This window comes from Neomonachus schauinslandi, chromosome 3 (assembly GCF_002201575.2).
Source record: "Neomonachus schauinslandi chromosome 3, ASM220157v2, whole genome shotgun sequence".
Lineage (NCBI taxonomy): Eukaryota > Metazoa > Chordata > Mammalia > Carnivora > Phocidae > Neomonachus > Neomonachus schauinslandi.
In genome coordinates, this window is record NC_058405.1 from 168,291,728 (window position 1) to 168,312,643 (window position 20,916).

At 35.6% G+C, this 20,916-nt stretch overlaps 1 protein-coding gene across 1 annotated transcript in view; it reads right to left on the reverse strand.

Moving 5' to 3' along the window:
• Positions 1-20,916, reverse strand: part of ERBB4 (erb-b2 receptor tyrosine kinase 4) — a 674,126-nt gene that overhangs the window by 303,504 nt on the left and 349,706 nt on the right. The window lies entirely within an intron of this gene.

The following is a 20,916-nucleotide window of genomic DNA, read 5'->3' on the forward strand; positions in this document are numbered from 1 at the left end:
ATGACATGATAATGCTGTTAGTTGTGTTAAATAGGAAAAGAATCCTGTCTAATCCATTCTTCATCACTAGCTGCTTTATTCATTTATTTAATGAAGTTTTACTCAAACTATTTTTTAAAGACATGCTGAGTGATTCATTGAGGGACCTTAAAACTGATTTTAAAATACACTCTTGGCCACCAGGGAAATTCTCCCCTCTTAATTGGTTATTAACATCACCAAAGTTTATGAGTCAGAATTTGAAAAACCAGTGGTACCCTATTACCTTAGCTGTAAAAATATTCTTGAAATCAAGCATGAGTTCTTTGCATATACCTCGTAAGACTGTATATATAGGTTTCAAAATAATAAAGGAAGCATATGAATCTGAATAAGAAAACCACAGTGTTCTAATGAATAATTTTTACATTAGAATTAAAGGCTACACCTTGCATCACACAAATAAATGATATGTTGTCATAATCAAAATAGACCACCTGTCTCTACATCCAGACTTAAAAAAAATAAAACAAAACAAGTCAAAAGCTACCTTTTTTTGTTTATCTTAGTATATCAGGATAAGTATGTCCTTATCCAAAATATCAATGAATGGGAACAAAGACAAACTCTCCTACTCAAGTAAACACCTGGATGAGTTTCCTTCTCAAACTGGGGGGTGAGGGGGAAGTTGTCAATTTTGTGATGAAAATAATCACAAAATATTAAAATGGAAAAGACAGAGCCACACATCAGATAAACAATGAATAAATAGATTTGATCTAATGAATGCTATCTAGTCTAAATTTCTCATTTTATTGATGAGAAAACTGAGGTTGAAATAATCAAATTTGCCAATGGACAAATCCAAAATAATGTCCATCCATCTCTAAGAGATATGCCTTCAGAGTTTTCCAGGCAGTTTCTAGTTTGTTCACATCACAACAGAGCCCATGTTTAATAAACAATTTGGGAATTTAAATGCCAAATGATGCTGAAATGCTAGAACAAATATTGCATTTAATAGTACTAGAAAACTCAAAGCTATCCTCAGCTAAATTAATGTGCCCCTTTCTAATGTCAAATTTTTTTGTTTTTCATCCAAATCCACACTCATTCACTTTGTTTCTGTCTCAAACAAACGGATGCTCTTTTTCCTGTTTTAGGTTATTCCTCAGCCCTAGGTTGCCCAGTCCCATAATGTTCAAGGCCAAATTATTGCATTGGGAATTATTTATATTCTTTTATAATTAATGTCTTTCTTTACTGGCCATTTCTTCAAGGCCAATACTCAAGATTCTCATATTTAAAATAGGTTAAAAAAGTAATACTCCCTTTACCTCATGCTCTTCATTACCCTTAGAAAGCCAAGCCTTTTGCAAGAGTCATCTATAACACATATTTTTCAATACCTCTCAAATATCTATGCCTTGCCCTTCTTCACAATATCTCTAAATATCTCACCTGAGTTTCTAATTAGTAACTGATTGTTTATCGGGCAGTTCTACTTGAATGAATCAGTGATATTTTAGACTTACAAAGGGCATAGTTAAGCTCCCTTATTTTCTCTCTCAATCCAGCCACAAGACTATTCTCCTACATACTCAGTCTCAGTGACTATTTCTATCACTGATTCAGTTGCTCCAACTCAAAATGTGGAATTCATCCCAAATTTCTCCTCTCTTTTCCCTCATAGCCAAATCAGTTGGTTACCAAGCCTTATTATAAATTCTATTGTCTATCTCTTAAATTGCCTCCTTCTCATCCTTGTTCTTTGTATGGCATGTTCTAGACCCTTTTCTCTGCTCATCTGATGTCTATACATTCTTCAAGGATCATCTCAGTAAAAATCTCCTTTATTAACACTTCACCAAATCCCTTACCTCTAACCCCTTACCCTACATCTCCCTTCCCCTTCCTTCTTGGTGATCTCACTTCATGTCATACAGACTTCTGTTTTAGCACTTACCCATTGTATTGTAAGTTGGCAGAACAAGTTAATTATCCCTCTGTTACAGATGAAGAAGTTAACATTTAGCAAAAATTAACTAGCCTATCTCAGGTCACAGAATAAGTTATTATAAAGTGAGGTTTTAAATCAGTTTCCAGACTCCTATATATCTTCATTAATATGTTTACATTAAAAACCTCAAACAATAGGTGTCTAAATTTAAAGACAAAAGGAGGTAGGGGTGGAAGGAAAATAGTTTCAGAAACGATTTCAAATACAACATTGAATAACTAAAATGACCCACACAAATCTGCTTTATACTCCTGAAAAATAATTTGTTTTGGAGTCATTTTAACTAACAACACAATTATGAGTGGTGACTAACAAAAACTAAGATATTACACAAATACTCTTAAAGCTTATAGCAAAAGCCATAGACATAAGATTTTTTTATATTTCTCATTTTAAGAAATCTTATATGAGTTCAACCTACTGATTTTACAGAGGAACAAAATGAGGCCAGCTAGGGCCAATATTCAAGTCCATATCTCAGTAATAAAAAAATAATAATAATTTTGGAGTGAACTCCCTAGAAGAGTTGCACCAGAAACACTTTAAGCATATAAGGAAGACTGTTTTCAAAATATTACTTTCATCATATAGAACATATTTTTGAGATTTTGTTAAAAAGATAATCATGTCGGGGCACCTGGGTGGCTCAGCTGGTTAAGCGACTGCCTTCGGCTCAGGTCATGATCCCAGGGCCCTGGGATCGAGTCCCACATCAGGCTCCCGGCTCAGCAGGAAGCCTGCTTCTCCCTCTCCCACTCCCCCCCCCTGCTTGTGTTCCTGCTCTCGCTGTGTCTGTCTCTGTCAAATAAATAAATAAAATCTTTAAAAAAGATAATCATGTCTACCTAAAAGTTAAATTATACTTCTTTGCAGTGTCTTTTAAAAAAAAATGCTGTTGTTTTGTTTTGTTTTTAAATCACAATTTAGAGTACAAAAAAAAAACCATTTTTATATCATGGCTCAGTACCCATATACGTGATGAAAAGTTTTAAGAAATTATATTAACTCTGATTATGTGCAAAGCCTTTTGATACTGTCTTTTTTATTCTATTCTAATCTGGTCTATTCATTCTAATCTAACTTATTTCAATACAAATTTAATGTTGGGTAGGGACCACTGAAGGATTTTACAATCCACTAATGATGACAACCAGTAGCTTGAAAAAGCACTGCTCAACTGAATAGACAAAGGTCAAAGTAGGAAATTAGAGAAAATGGCCCTAGCACTCCTTTTACATATGTGAGGCCAACTGGCCTTCTAATGAATTGAGGAACTTAGAGCCATTGGAGAGGAAATTTCCTTTTTTGAAGTTTTAGCATGCCAAAGCCTATGAGGGTTTATTTTATTTCCACCATCACAACTGGAAATTTGGGGTAGTTAAGTCTGACTTTCTCCTATATGACACTATGTTAAACTGTGGGCCAGTATAAAACAACATTTGGGATTCTCTTGAGCAACATATTTAGAGAAAATAATACATTATAGATATTAAATAAAGCTTTTTAAAATAAAGCTTTTTATTCATTATTAATATACTATTAAAATAAATTACAATCTCTATGATGTGGGCAAAACTGGGCACCCCCCAATCTTCCTAAAGTTTTATAATAAAGAGGGTATAATCGTTTTATTATTCTATCCTTTTAAAAAATTCTGGAATTACATAAGCAATACACGTTTTTAGAGAAATGTAAATACAGATTTAAGTTTTTTAGAAAATTATTTATTCTCTTAGCAATAACCAATGCTAATTTTTGGGTGTCTATATATCCTTTTTTTAAAAGATTTTATTTATTTATTTGAGAGAGAGAGAGAATGAGTAGGGAGAGTGGCAGAGGGAGAGAGAGAAGCAGACTCCCCATTGATCCCAGCACGTTGGGATCATGACCTGAGCCAGAGGCAGATGCTTAACTGACTGAGCCACCCAGGTGCCCAGGGTGTCCATATATTCTTGACCTCCTTGTTACAGTTTTATGGTAGTATAAATGGAGTTAAGAGAGAACAAAAGACACAGCCAAAAGTAATTTGAGACATTAATCAAGATTTTTCTGTCCCCATACTTTCATTCTCACTAGAAATTAACACTCTTTTTTAATTTCAACAATCTAAAAGTGAAAATACATATCTTTTATATCATGGATTATAAGTGAGGTGAAACATTCTTACAAATTTCCTGTATAAATTTTTAATTCTTTTTAATTTATTAAAAATATTTTGTTTTAATAAAAAACCTATTATGTAGTTAAAAATATATTTTTCTTCTTTTTAAATCTGTTATGTTTAAAAAGACCTTCATCATCCCATAATTTTTTTCTAAATTTTTTTAGTACTTTCAACTATTTCTTGCTTTTTATACATTTAGTCTATAATCCATCTATAATCCTTATTCTATCTCATGCCTTTTAAACTTTTTTTTAAGTAGGCTCCACACCTAACATGGGGCTTGAATTCACAACCTGAGATCGAGTCGCATGCTCTGCCGACTGAGCCAGCCAGATGCCCCTAAACTTTTAATGTACAGTTCATCACATGTCTTTTGTTTTATGGTAGGGATCTAACTTTATTTTATTACATACTGTGAACCACTTGTTCCAACACTACTTATCGAATAATCTATGTTTTGTCACTTTTTTCTAAAAAAAAAAGCCAACTTTATAAAAACTAAATTACTATATAGATTTTAGTCTCCATCTGGACTTTCTATTAGATTCCATTGAGCCAATTCTATTTTGAAATAATACCATACTATTGATTAAAAAAGAGACAGCAAGCTCAAAATGGAGCCCAGTTGCTAAGCCCCATGTCAGCAAACCAGGACTTAAAACCTAACCTAATTGCAGTTTCGATCCTCCAGGAGCATGAACTTTAACCAGTCAACATGGAATCACCCGGGCAGCATTAGTGCAATAATCTGCCGGATAGACCCCTTCCATTCTCCTTAGGAAAGCATCCTTGCCTGAAACAATGCATTCTTTGCCAATAGTTTCCTTCTTTCCACCCCTTTTTATTGCCTTTAAAAACCTTTTCTTTTCTACAGCTCCGCAGAGCTCCTTTCTATTGTTAGATGGGATGCTGCCAGATTCATGAATTAGTGAATAAAGCCAATTTGATCTTTAAATTTACTGCAGTTTAATTTTTGTTAACAGATTTGGTGGCAGCAGCAGGATGGAAGGAGACTGCTGACAGCTTTGGGAACAACAAGAAACACAGGATGGTACCCCATGAACACACTGAATTCACTGTCTTTCTCACTGTTTCCTAAGGCCATGGCTACATTCCTTCTAGGTTCACAGCTCCACTGTCTTTGCATGGAGCTTCTGATTCTAATTGGCTTTCCAATCCAGGGCAAGTTGGTTTGAACTGGAGCTAAGGCTCTAGCTTTTCAGACCAGGTTTTTTAATGGGAAACTCCCACATCTTAATTCTGTCCCAAGATCCACAAGGGAACTGTTCGGGGCAATGCACAGGTCACGTCCATGCTGAGCCCCCATTGCACAGTCTGTAATTGTTGAGGTCTGCTGGTTCAATTCTTTCCCGGGTCAGAGGTTCCATAGAGGTTGTTGGTAGTGCACACAGAGCCTTCTCTTGGCCAGGACATAGTACCATCTCTTGGTTACTGCTGATATATGAAGGATACATGTTTGTTTGCCTTGTTTTTGTGTAGATAAAAGCTATTGCTAATGGGGATTTTGGAGACCAAAAAGCTGTGAAAATTGGTGGGCATGGGTTGAGCACTTAAGAATTGTTAGAGTGCTTGCCACCAAACCCAAAGACTTCTGTGTTAGAATAAGTTGGCCACGGAACAAGTTAGATTGATGGTAGGTCAACCACCAAATTCAAGACAATTTCTGTGCAGAAAGGTACACTGTAAAACACTGCACAATCCCAAATCCAGTAGCTCAAGTCCTTTAGGTATTAGTTTGGCTCAGAGAAATCCAAAGGCTTAGCTAATGGGATCCTTAAAATCTAAAGAGTCAAGTGCACAACCTTCTAGCATACCTGCTTATTTTATATCTAAGAATTATGGTCCTGGAAGCTATAAATACAAAAACAGCAACATCTTACTAAGCTTGTTTCATGTCATGGAAATGTATCTTCTTGGTAACTCTCATATTGGGAAACTCCAAAATATGACCAGACAGAAATGTGGGTTGAACTCCATCTGTGGCTAGGGTCTGACCAAACTTCTGCCATCCCTCAGGGGAATGACAATATCCATTAGAAGGGATGTTTCAATTAGACAAGATCATTCATTCAGGAAGTGCACTTAAAAGTAAGAGTTCCAAATTAAACAAACCCTTAGGAATGGAGTAACTATTTTAGTTGGTATGCAGAAGCTTCCAAAAGGCTTCAAAAATTCCAAAATAGTGTCATTAAAAGTTAAACTGCAAAAAGCTAATGAAAAACTAGACACAAGAGGTACCTAAAACAAAAGATTATATGACTGTCATAACTTTTACTGCTGCCCTCCATCTTCCTTTATTCAAGTAGCCATTCTAGTAATCCTATGTCTGAACTCTATTTGCACTCTGAGGAGACTACAAGACCATAAACAAAAGTTCACCAAATTAATGGTTTACGGGCCGCTCCCAGAGCTGATGAGACTGAGGAATTTTCTGCTAACCTGCTACACTTATTCCCTTAAACAGCTAAGGGGAAACTAAATTAAAATTAATTTTAAAAACCCTGCCAAATTCTGGTAAATATCAGAATTACATGCTTCACTTTAAACCACACTCAGAACCCACAGATGGGATCCTGGAAAAACTGGCAGAGGCCAGCTAAGGGTGAGAATTCTTACCACAGTCACCTCCCTCATATCTCTGTCTGTAGTACCCTGTAGATAAAGGAAAATAAAAGTATCTTTTGTATCCTCTTGGGGACACCTCTTGAGTCCAAGTGGTCATTCAATACTGCCAGATATATTTACTGTTTGTCCTGGCTGAAAACTGACAAGATATTTAAAAGAAATGTTTAAGTACTTCTGTGGTCAAAAGTTGGCCACATTGGAAGCTGATATTCAGAGCCCATTAAGAATTCTTTTTTTTTCTTTTTTTTCTTTTCTTTTTTTTGGGGGGGGGTGCTTCTTCCCTAAGCAAGTTGAAGGTAACATAGTTGGATGTGTAGATCAACCTATAATGTCCTTTAAGCTGCAATCCAATTCTTTCTTTTTTTAATTTTATTATGTTATGTTAATCACCATACATTACATCATTAGGTTTTGATGTAGTGTTCCATGATTCATTGTTTACGTATAATACCCAGTGCTCCATTCAGTACGTGCATGCCCTCTTTAATACCCATCACCAGGCTAATCCATCCCCCCACCCCCCTCCCCTCTAGAACCCTCAGTTTGTCTCTCCAATTCTTTGAAGAGTTAGAATGAACTTCCTTATCTTACAAATCTTTACAAAACTAGAAATAAAGCACTTGAAGCAATTCAAAGTTCACATATTCCTCTTTAGGAATACCAAAACCTCCCCTATTTATCGCAAAAGGCTTGTGAATATTGGCTTTAGGAAAACCTTCTTAGAGAAACTTGCATCCCTTCCCTGTGCCTTTTAGATTTAAATGTTAACTCTTACCTAGACCATGCCCAATTCCTAAAACTAAAGAAAAAAAAAATGGAGAAAAGAGGCTCTTTAAAAATACAAACTGGGGCGCCTGGGTGGCTCAGTCGTTAAGCGTCTGCCTTCATGAAGCTCAGGTCATGATCCCAGGCTTCTGGGATCAAGCCCCACATCCGGCTTCTTGCTCAGCAGGAAGCCGCTTCTCCCTTTCCCACTCCCCCTGCTTGTGTTCCCTCTCTCGCTGTGTCACTCTCTGTCAAATAAATAAATAAAATCTTAAAAAATAAATAAAAATAAAAATACAAACTGCTATACAGCTTCCACAAGATTACTTGTCTTATTCTTAAGATTAATTAAGATTCAAATCTTAAGTGACTTCTCCACAAATATTAGTAATAAAAAGCTTTAGCCATAGAAGGTATAAGATCTCTGTTTACATCTGTCTGTGTGTTTAATGAGTCCCTATATATGTGTTATAGAAGTGTAGTATTTTTCTACCTCTAGAAGGTATTACCAAAGTTAATTTGTAAAAAAGCCTATTTAATTGGCTTAAACAAACAAGCACTTATATAAATTTAGTATTCATAAAAATTCTCAAAAATAGAATAGAAACTTAATCCAAATGAATTTCAGATTCATGTGATCTGGGAAAATATTTGGTATTAAAGCCAGTTTGAGTTTCTTGGGTTAATTAAAACAGGCATGTATTTAGAGTTATCAGCATTAACTATAATACCTTTATTCTATCTAGGCTTACTAAAGGTCAAATAAATTCATGTAATCTCTTACCAAGTTTGTCAGCAAGGAAAATAGCTTGAGGGGCGCCTGAGTGGCTCAGTTGGTTAAGGGACTGCCTTCGGCTCAGGTCATGATCCCAGGGTCTTGGGATGGAGCCCCTGCATCGGGCTCCTTGCTCGGCTGGAAGCCTGCTTCTCCCTCTCCCACTCCCCCTGCTTGTGTTCCCTCTCACGCTCTCTCTCTCTCTCTGTCAATTAAATAAATAAATAAAATCTTTAAAAAAAAATAGCTTGAGATGATGGCTGACTTTGCCTACTGTATCATAAAGTTTTATGGGTAGTCTAAACATAATTGTCAAGAACATGTAAATTAAATAGATAAAAGTAGGATTTGGGGTGAGCTTTTTAAATAGTTTCCCCAAATATTTTGGTAACCTGAAACCTTAAAGTTTGCTAGGTTATGTTAAATGATAAGTTAAATCCTCTGAATATCCAGATTATTTCCAAATAAGATAAAATATTGAACACTAATTACTGAACATAGGTTTATCCTTTTTTTTTTTTTTTTTTTGGCTTCCTTTTACAAAGGAATTAAAACTATTTGGGTCTATTAGTGTGTTTTATGACATGCTGAGAAATTTTCAATGGGAAAGCACATTTCTAGAAATTATAAAAAGTATGTCTGCCAGTCCATAGAATATTAATGTAAAAGACAGTTTATAATCTCTTATTTCTTAGTTTTCACCAGAAATTAAAGTTTTCTAAGGGTTAAAATTCTAATATATATAATGAAAACTACTAGAAATAATAAGGGAAAGGAATTTTACATGTGTCAGGACTGGCTAAAATTAAAATGAATTTAATTAAGTAAATGAGTTTTAATATCAAAAGGAAACTGGTACAAAATTATAATTCAGTTTTCTTTCTGTTAAGAGGACAAAGTTTTCTTGGACTATTGGTCTGCTCTTGATAAAAGACTGTAAAGGTTTTTCTTTACCTTTTAAAGTCATATGTCTAGAAAACAAGAATTCTGTGTTTTGTCAAAATAATTTCCTGTGTCGTTTTTATCAGGTGTTCGATTATGTTAAGAAAAAAAAAAAAGAATCTTCTCTATTAAAAGAGCTAACGTAGTTTCTTTTTTTTTTTTAACAAACTATTTAACTTTCTGTATTTGCCTGCAAAGTCTTTAATTGTCACTATGTTTAAGTGGGAAACTAAGTATTGTTTTACAATGAACTATGTTCCTATTTGACCAACTGTTTTAAAACTTTCTGGTATTTTATAAACAACAAGTGTTGGTGAGGATGTGGAGGAAAAGGAACCCTCTTGCATTTTTGGTGGGAATGTAAACTGGTGTAGGAACTGTGACAAGTGGAGGTTCCCCCAAAAAGTTAAAAATAGAACTACCCTACAATCCAGTAATCACACTCTTGGGTATTTACCCCCAAAATACAAAAACACTAATTCAAAGAAATACATGCACCCCTATGTTTATAGCAGCATTATCAACAATAGCCAAAATTATGGAAGCAGCCCGTGTCCACTGATAGATGAATGGATAAAGAAGATGTGACATATATATTATGGAATATTATTCAGCCATAAAAAAAGGTAATCTTGTCATTTGCAATGACATGGATGGAACTAGAGAGTATAATGCTAAGTGAAATAAGTCAGAGAAAGACAAATGCCGTGTGATTTCACTCGTATGTGGAATTTAAGAAACAAATGAGCAAAGAAAATAAAACAAGGACAAACCAAGAAACAGACTCTTAACTAGAGAGATCAAACTGATGGTTACCAGAGGGGAGGAGGGTGGGGGGATGAGTCAAATAGGTGATGGGGATTAAGGAGTCCACTTACAATGAGCAGAGGGTGATGTATAGAATTGTTGAATCACTATTTTGTATACCTGAAACTAATGTAACACTGTGTGTTAGCTATACTGAAATTAAAATAAAAGCTTAATAAATAAGAAATTAATTAAAAGGTAAACTTTTTGGTATTTTTGACAAAATTCCCCCAAATCAAATTCTAAATGAAGTCTTTCTTTCTGTCCTTTACCCTCCACCCCCCTCTGTGTTCTAGTCAATGAAATTAAATATGTCTCAAAAACATACAACATTGTAGAGGAAAATAAACATCTTAGGTAACAGTTATTGGAGTTCAAGAAATACTCAAAATAGTACCAAACCAGAAGAGGGGGCACCTGGGTGGCTCAGTTGGTTAACTGTCTGTCTTTGGCTCACTTCATGATCTAGGGGTCCTGGGATCAAGCCCCAAGTCCAGCTCCCTGCTCAGCCCCTCTGCCCCTCCCCCCTGCTCATGCTCACTCAAGTGCTCTTTCTCTCTCTCTCCCTCTCTCTCAAATAAATAAATAAAATCATTAAAAAAAAAAAAAAGAAGAAAACCAGAAGGTATTCTTGTAGTCATAATGCTCTACTGGCTCTATCATAACAAAATTCGTAGGCAAAAGGACTTTAGATAAGCCAAAAAAAAAAAAAAAAAAGATCAGGGAAGTAGTGATATGCAAAACTTATATTTTGGGGTCTATTTTTTATGACTTCACCATAAATTAATACAGTGACTATTTCTTTTGAAAATATCCAATGTAGAGAAGCAGCCATGATAATATTATAAATTATCCAATAATGCATAAAATTTATATTTGCTTGAGAAATGGAGTATGTCTGATATTAGGCAATTCACAATTCTTCTTATATAATGTGTAAAAATGTGGCTTGACACAGAGAACTTGATAAGTATCCAGTCACCTCTCCTCTTCCTTGTCATTCACATGCCGTTTACTTAATTTTCCTCCAGTCACACCAGTTAAGGCAATAAATAGATGATACATCTTGGATTAATGCAAGGCAGAACTCTAAAGATGGTATTTTTTTCAGACTCGCCCAATTCCTTAACCATGAGAGTGGTAAGTAAGTATTTGCTTTTCCAAGAATGAAATCTCACACTTTTTTCTATTCCTGTAACAAATAGTGAGTATGAGTGTCCTGTTTATTAATGGACAGTCTGATATCACATGTAGATAATTTTGAAATTTTCTTTTCAACAAATATAGTTATTCTAATGACAGTCAGCTCTTTGGCTGCAAAGATATAAATCATTCAGAATAAATTGTCATCACAACTAGAATAGCAAAATTCTTCTAGTGGTAACAATTCCAGATATTTCTGACTGTTCTTTTCAATGTCCTCTCAATATTCCTTCAAATGTATAGCATCCACTCTATAATCTTTCTGATTAGATTACCCATCTCCACAGTCTGCATTTCTTTAATGTAAGTGCCTGACATTAAGCTTTTTGATTGTAATGTAAGTGCATGACATTAAGCTTTTATTTGCTGACACATCCATTTCAAAGTCATCCATCTTAAATAAACATATGGCAGCTGTATGGCACAGTTACTAGTAAAACACCTAGATAAAACAGACTGCCCCTAACCACGGAGTTCCCCCTTTAGAAATCGCTGGGTAAACTAGATAACTGACCACTCTAATGACCCAGCTTTCCCCCTCCTACACCCTAATTCCCACTCATATGCTTTAAATTCACCAATGAAGATTGAACCTGTGAAACCTTAGGCACCCTACCCTTGACCCCAGTAAAAGCAGAGCCCCAGCTCTGTGCTTTCTATCTCTCTATACTCATGACCTTACTTCATGGCCCTAGTACATGCCATGTACCCTGCAGGACTTGTGAATAATAAACCTTGTATTTTCAAAGTTCCCTGAGAGTTGTTGCTGTGGTGCACTTTGCAATCATAATAAGAACCCCAAGGGAAAGTCCAGCCACAGCTCTGGCTCAGGTTGGGGAAATACCTTTGGGGACTCACGGGACCAAGTGAGTACCCCAGAGCATTCCTAGCCAACAGCATCACTGTCCACAGGCTGAGACCAACACAGAACAGCTTCCCCAAACTATCTGTGCCTATGTCTGTCTAGGTCTATATCATCTATATCTATAGCTAATTACTGCACACAGACAGGAACACATACACACAAATATCTGAATCAGGCAAGGAAGCTTGAACAGAAATCATCTTTTTCAATCTTTTCATTGTATTAAGTGAGAGAACTTGAGAAAACTGAGGTTCTTAAAATTTGAGTTTGTTCAGGACCTATCTCTGGTCTCCTGATGCTCCCAGTTCAGTATTATTTTTGACCTTTACAAACATTCCTCATTTTGTCTTGTACCCATTTCCAGAGAACAGGCACAAGTTTATATACTTTCTTTATACCCCTTTGATCTTTAGGATGACATTAAGCAATATCTCCTAAATCTGTATTAACTGTATTATATGGAGGACTTCAAATAACTATATCTCCTGTAGTTAAAACAAACAAAAACATCCCTTTCTTTTAAATCTTTGAAAAACGTCATCAAATTACAGCAAATATTATCATCTTACGTCAAAATAAACACATATTAGGGGAGATTATTCTCTCATTTTCTACAAGTAAATTATTGGGTCACTTTTGGAAATGTTTTAGATGGACACAATTTTAGAAATTATGCAAGTAATCAATTCACTGTAATGTTTCCCTTAATTTTACAACATCTCCAGAAACTACAAATCCAAAAAAGGAAAATAGGAAATAATTGAAATCGATAAGAAGGCTTATGGACATGCAAAGTTATTAGTAAAATACAAGGGTTTTAATTAAAGATGTTGGCTTTTTACAAAGGCTTGCTGTTATCCTGATTGATCGAGCCTGCTGGCTCAGCTCATTCTATTTTCCCCATTTGCTCCCATTTGCTTTTCTCTGCCCTAATTGGATATTTACCACATCGAAATTACCTTTTTAAACAACATTTGTTCCTCAGAGGCTGTAAATACAATTACACTTTAGACAAACTGTATGTGTATGAATGTACATGAGTATAATTAGTTTATTATTTTCATAATTTGTCATTTTGATTTTATAAGCTACAGGAAATTTTTGGAAATTTCATGGAAAAAAGTACAATCTAGTTTTCAGCTGTTACAATTTCGTGCTGAAATTTTGAGGAACAAAAATACATAATTATTTTCTTAGATTTTTTTTTTTTTAAAGAATTTATTTATTTATTTGACAGAGAGAGACACAGCGAGAGAGGGAACACAAGCAGGGGGGAGTGGAAGAGGGAGAAGCAGGCTTCCCGCTGAGCAGGGAGCCCGATGCGGGGCTCGATCCCAGGACCCTGGGATCATGACCTGAGCCGAAGGCAGATGCTTAACAACCGAGCCACCCAGGCGCCCCTTCTTAGATTTTAATATTCTAAATTTCAGACATATTTTAGAATAAAAAGGCTATATATTATCATCTATATATCTGCATATATATATTTCTAAAGTTTGCACTAAAAGTAAATAGAATCCATAGGCCAGGCCAAGTAGTTTATTTTTCTATTATTAAACTGCAAGTTTTTGTATATTGCAACTACTGAAAGTAATTTTCTTTGTGCACAATATAACAAATTACCGAGGAAAATGCTAAATAATTTTTAAAATTTTCTAGCATATTCTATAATGTCTGTATAGAAACATTAAATAACAAAGTGTTGTTTGGAATAAGTTTTTACTTTGCCAATATAGTAACCTCCATTTACAGTTGTCTACAACAGGACAAATACACAGCTTGTGTTAATTTCAATGTCATTCTATTTTTAATTTAAAATAAAGGATTATGCTACTAGGGAGAATACTGTAGAAGTAAGGGGTGAATTCCACCAGAAGTTTTCATTTGGTTGAAATAATGCCTTAGCTTTAATTGATTTAATGGATATCTCCATGGACAGAAGCATATTTGTTCACTCCAGTAGTTGAAACATATATTCCTCATTAATTTTTGTGGTGTGATATTTTGGTTTAGGAGACAAGCATTTTGTGGGTTGTTTTTGTTTGTTTGTTTGTTTGTTTTTTGGCCTATTGCCAAATGTGCTTATCTTTTTCAATTTGTTTCTAAGCAAGAAATGTCACCTGTAAAGGAACTGAGACGACTAAAGCGTATATGGAGTGGGAATCAGCCTAGCAACTTTTAGTTAAATAATCAGCAGTTGAAGGCGTTAACTCCTTTAATGCAAAATTTGTGCAAAGGTTGGGAGAATCAAGCTGTAATATTTTTATATATGTTTTTCTCCCTCCTTCCTCAAAATGCAGTGCCTAACTGAGATGGCACCAGGTCTAGAAGGGTAAAGGAATGTGTAAAATGAACAACACCCTGCCTGATAATGGGAGGCTGGAGACAGCAGGCCTGATACTGTGCTGAAAGATAAAAAAGGACAGGCAGTATCTATTTTAAATGAGATAAGTGTGCTTCATATATCTTGCAGGGACAGAGATAACTTTGTTCCTTTAATCATTATTATTTATTTCTTAAAGCTTAGTCTCTCTCACACCTAAACTTAGAGAGCTCAGAGCTTAGGACTCAGCTCTTATGAATAGAGAGAGTTGTCATTCTTACCAGTAAGCTTGCTAAGTAATACTTGTATAAGCTTCAGACTTCACATAGCAGATAAGTTTGTCTCCCCTGAGATGACTACATTAATCCACTGAATCAATTTACTTAAGCTGTGCCGTGGAGCAACGCGGCCACGATTTAACTGAGCTGAAAAGTCCTTTCAAGTTGGAGTCGCTGCTTCACATGCAGTGCAGCTCTCAGGGTTCCATCCTAAGTTCTATTTTGACCTTTTGCCATGTTAACAAGAAACGACAGGCCCAAAATGGAGTCACGTTTGCTAAGCCCCACCAAGACTAGATACCTAACCTAACTGCAGTTTCAGTTTCTCCCAGGAGTGGGATTTTATTTTATTTTTTATTTTTATTTTTATTTTATTTTATTTTTTTTTAAAGATTTTTTATTTATTTATCTGAGAGAGAATGGGAGACAGAGAGCACGAGAGGGAAGCTGGTCAGAGGGAGAAGCAGACCCCCCGCTGAGCAGGGAGCCCGATGCGGGACTCGATTCCGGGACTCCAGGATCACGACCTGAGCTGAAGGCAGTCGCTTAACCAACTGAGCCACCCAGGCGCCCCAGGAGTGGAATTTTAAACCAATCAGTCTGAAACTTCCTGGTTAGAACTACTGAGGAAATCCACCTGATAAGACCCCCTGCCTTCCCCTAAGGGAAGGTAAACTTGCCTGAAATAATCCACTCTTTTAATTTCCTGTCCCATCCTCCTTCAGCCTATAAAGTCCTTCCATTCTGTACAGCACCTCAGAGTTCCCTTCTGTTTGCTAAATGGGATGCTGCCTGATTCATGAATCACTGAATAAAGCCAATTAGATCTTTGAATTTACTCAGCTGATTTTTTTTCTTTTTTTTTTCTTTCTTTCTTTTTAAAAAAAAAAAAACAGCATCTCTGTCAGAAATATTCCTGTTAGATTTACAGGGTCAGTTCTAACATTAACATGACAAAGGATTTAAGGAGAATGAATTCAGTTACTTCAGAAAGTCAGATTCAGCAGTAAAAATGGAACACTTGGCTAGACTCTTCAAGCAGAATTTACTTACTTTAAAATTTATAAAATTCTTTAGGTTGTCTAAGGATTTGTTTTTAAGGAATTTGTTTAGAAAAGTACTTTGTATTTTAGAAAAAAAAGATTAAAAAAATAGCTGTTGGCTCTGGAGTTGATAGTCTGAACATTATCAAATGCTATAGGGGAAAAATGACACACATTATTCAAATGTAACCATAGCTCACTGTGGCACCCAATCCAGTACACAAAATCAGTTGCAAAATGTTACTAATTTTTACTTGAAATGTACACAATTCCATTGCAATATCTACAGGTATGCATAGGGAGCTATTGTCCATAGTAAGCTGTCAATTTATTCACTCTCCATTTCACGAGATCTATTAAAAACAGAAACTTCTTCATTTCTTCTTTTTAAAACTCCTGCCTCCAGCAGACCTCTCCTCAAGCTTACCATTGTTGTACTCTGCATTTTTGTTTTGCCATTTCTCTATTCAGAGATATTTTCACTCTGATTACCACTCTGCTTCATTTCACCTTAACAAGGCATTCATTATCAGGGACTTGTTCTCTCAGAGCCTGATCTTTTGTCTCTACCAAGACTTCTCGCCATTGACACAGAGGATAATTCCTGGCACATTTTCTGTTTTAGGAAGAGACACCCGTGGGAAGATGTCAGCATTGATACGCTGTGGTGAGTGAAATGTATTCTTAACTTCAGTTTCCTGAGCTGACTTGCAGGGTTTTTAAATACTTTCACCTTCTTTCCCTAATGTATGGTAAGTCTCAAAAATAATTATCCACAGAAGACAGGGAAATATTTGGCAAATCATGAAGTTGAATATGTCCAGAGAAACCCTCACTGAAGTGAATTTATTTCAGTCATCGGAAAAGAAATAATTTCTAAACAATATAAGACTACATCATTTAGATCCTAAAACGTACTTTTGTATGGCCAATCAATAAAAACAGAATATTGTCAAAAACTTGCAGTCTTGGGGCACCTGGGTGGCACAGTCTGTTAAGAGTCTGCCTTTGGCTCCAGTCATGATCCCAGGGTCCTAGGATCGAGCCCCGCATTGGGCTCCCTGCTCAGTGGAGAGCCTGCTTCTCCCCCTTCCCCTTTCCCCTGCTTGTGCTCTCTCTCTCTCTCTCAAATAAATAAATAAAACCTTGAAAAAAAAAAAAAGAAAAAACTTTCACAGTCTAGATTTTCTGATTTTTAAAAAGTTCAGTCAGGGTTCAGAGAAAAGTGTCTCTCAAGTGGGCCTAAGGTTAAGTAATATATTTTAACTAACAGGCTATGAGAAATCTAAAGGAAGCCTGAAAAATTTTACATTTTTAAAAAATTTTGATCACATATGATCAAATTCAGAATTCAGAACTGCTATAGAATCTCTCACAAAGTCTAACTCTAAAAAAAAACAAACAAAAAACCCATATTTCTAAAATTCAGGTCTTACAATAAGTATGTCTTTGAGTAGTTCCAAAATACATTTTGCCTCGGAATGGTGGGCACTTTAAATATGGATAAGTAATTTACCTTTCAAGTAGCTCAAACAGGGAGGGAGAGAATAGGAGCGAATGTCAAGGGCAAGTAGCCTCCACTTCACTCAGGGTTTTTGTCTTTTTATTCCTCAGCTGTGGGTATCAGTAGTCTTCACAAGGTGAAACTAGCCTACAGGAATTTCACTTCCACATCTATTCATTCATATTTAAGATGGATTACGTTTTCGAACAGTATCTCCTTTAACTTATTAAAATATTAGCTATTATTTTTTAGGTCCTTAGTATATACCAAAAGATAATCTAAGCATTTCAACTACATTAATGCATTGAATTTGATTCCAAAACAACAACCCTCTGAGGTAAGTGTAATTATCTCCATTTTTAGATTTGGTAACTGAGATTTAGAAAGATTAAGTCAGTTTACCATGACAGAATATGGAAAGAACTGGGATTTGTATCATCTGGCTGATTTCAAATCCAATGTCCTTGTCCACTAAGCTGTGCTGTACAATATGGTATACAGAAAACCGTTTTATCTTTAGACTCAGGACACTCAGGTTGAAATCCCAGGTATTAGCTGTGTAAATTTAACAATTCCCTGATCATTTCCTCAGTGTACATTTCCCCAATTGTAAAATGAGGTATATGATAACTCTTTAATTCACAGGAATATGGTGAAAGTAAATTTTAAAAGGAAAGCTTTTTATAAAGATGCTTGCAAATAAATACTATTCTAAAGTTTATATTTGCACATATCAGATACATGTAAATGCTTGTTGAATTTAATTTTGATAGACTCTGTGGAATAGGCACAGAGACCATTAAGCCAATTTTAGGTCATAATAGCAAGAAGCCTAATTTCTATGCTAAAAAATTAGGTGAATTAAATGACTTCATGCTGATGTTTTGATGAGGCTTGATGATTTTCTTAGTCAAGACTGCCTCCCATTCCCACTTGGTGGCAAGTAAAAAAAGTAATTTAAATGTACTAGAAGAACCTTGTGTTTCTTAAGGCGCCTAAGGATAAACGTGCAGCTGCATCTCATGAAGGCCAGAGAATCAGTAGGTAAGAACTGTTACTCTCTGTCTCTGTTTTTTGTTTGCCTCTGTATGACTGATTTATTTACCAGGTTCAAAATGGAAACGTCCACTAGGTTTAATATCTCCTCAAGTTCAAATTTCTAAGGTAGTATAACCAGAATTTCTGGATCCCAAGTCCAAATTCTCTGGGGAGAGAATCTCATTGGCCCAGCATTGGCCAATATTTACTCTTATTACAAGATTTCTCATTCTCAACCTTTAGCACTTTTAAAATTTCATGATGAATAATTATTCTTTGTTTGGGTGGAGGTGGAGTGAGGTTCTCCTGTGCACTGTAGGATGTTTGGCAGCATCCCTGGCCTCTACCTACCAGATGCCAATAGATGCTCCCCCAACCCCTACTCAGTGTTGTAACACCAAAAATATTCAGACATTATCAAATGTCCCCCGGGGGCAGAGTCACCTCTGGTTTAGAAACACTGCCCTGTGACTAAGGTTAGAGCATCACAAAACAAACATGGCCTCAATGACTCACCCCTCTAGAAGGGGCTAGTTCTCAGAGGAAGACAGGTGTCTGCTTGGCAATTATCCTAAAAGTTGTCTACTATAAGAATAAGAGATGGTGAAAATTATGATTTTTTTTACTAACCTTTGTATATTTTTTACTAACATAGCCAAATCTCTTAAAATTAATTAAAAGTTTCAGAATTTTGAGTGCTGTATGAATTGAAGGCATATTTAATTTTCAAAGTTAGAGAACACTCATGTGTGCTGTTTTCTGATTCTTTTGATAGAGTGATTTCCAAAACTTTGGCTCCCTATCAATTAAAGAATGATCATTCAGCACTAAAATATTACTACTACTACTACAAAAGAACAATTTGTACTATATTTTTCTATTCTACAAAAATACATATAAAATGCAACAAATATTGACTAAGATAGTTTTATTTGATTTCATTCACTAAGAGTATCATTAAAAGTACTACATGGGACTTCTGATCCAGAAAAAATGGCATATGCCTCCTTTTCCCTGCCCTTCCTTACTAAGAACAGCTATACCGTGGAAATAATGCAAAAGGCAATAATGCAAAGGAGAACTCTGAAAGGTGTTGAGACAAAGGCAGACTGGTTTGGGACCCTCAACTGGAGGAACAACACAGTAGTAGGCATCTTATGTCTCCCTACCCAACAGAAGAAAGGAATCCAAACTAGCATTCCCTAAATGGAAGCTAGCAACCGAAAGCAGCCCAGGTAGGCTTAGGCATTCCCCAGATTTAACTTGTGGGCCTCAAGAATGCAAGGTGAGGTTGGCTAGCCTGAGAGTCCCCTCTCCCTCCAGAAGACCAGGGGTGGGTGGGGGGACCCACCAGAGGGGCCCAGCCACAACCAGCAGCCAACCTGGGAAGTGTCATTGATCTCTTGGTAAAATAAGTAAGTGAATGAGTAAAAATTCATTTTTAAATTTGACAACTCAGAAGTTTTTTGCCGTGAGAGGACCTGAGGACCTCTACACACTTCCACAATTTCCATGGTTACTTACCACTTCATCACAGAGTATTACAACCATTCTTCTTTATTTTAGAAATCTTGACTCTGTGCAAATGGCCACATCAATGTTATTTCAGCATCATGTGCAACTCGATTTCAACTACTTTGCTATTAAAACACTGTCTACAAATATTGTAGTGAATTTATTTCACATATTAATCTAATCTTTACAATCCTGCTTAAAATTCTTGCCAAAACATAGCTGCCATAAAACAGTATTTCTGTCAAATAAGTTAACTTAAGTCTACACTGAGATACTATGTTTCATCTAACTTTTTGACAAAGACCGGAAAGTTTGATAATACACTGTTTTACCCAGGGAATAGGGAAACAGGCATTCACACACATTGCTTCTTGCAGAGAAAACTTTTACAAACTTTACAGAGAACAAGATTTCCATGTTAGTGATCTCTATCAAACTGCATAAACACATGTCCTTGACCTTGTAATTACCACTTCCAGGAATTAACACTACAAGTGAATTCATGCATATATGCATGGAATAAAAAAAAATCAAGGTTCATTATAGCATGTAAAGCATGCTAGCATTTGAGTGAAAAATGGGCTGGAACATACACATGTTTCCTACTGTGTGCATAAATAGTCTCTGGAAGAATACACAAAAGTGGCCAGTAACATTTTGTTGCCTAGGGGTGGCTGAAGGACAGAGGCAGAACAAAAGTGGGAAGACATTTTTACTTTATGTTCTTTTATATTTTATGAATGTTGAACACGAAAATGTCCATGAATTATTTTTTTTAAAAAAGAAAGAAATCATTTACCAAAGAGAATATTTTTTCCTATACCTGTTTCTTTGGTGGCTTACAGTAAAGTAATTACTTTTGTATTTCCTTATTGAAACAGAACCTAACAAATATGAAATGAGACAAATTAGAAATATCTGGACTTCCATCCAACAGTATAATAAATTTCCACAATATCTAATATTTGTATATTCATACTTTTGATAACATTCTCTGTGTCTTCTATGCTAATAAAGGAATAAATTTCAAATTGCCACCACACTGGTTT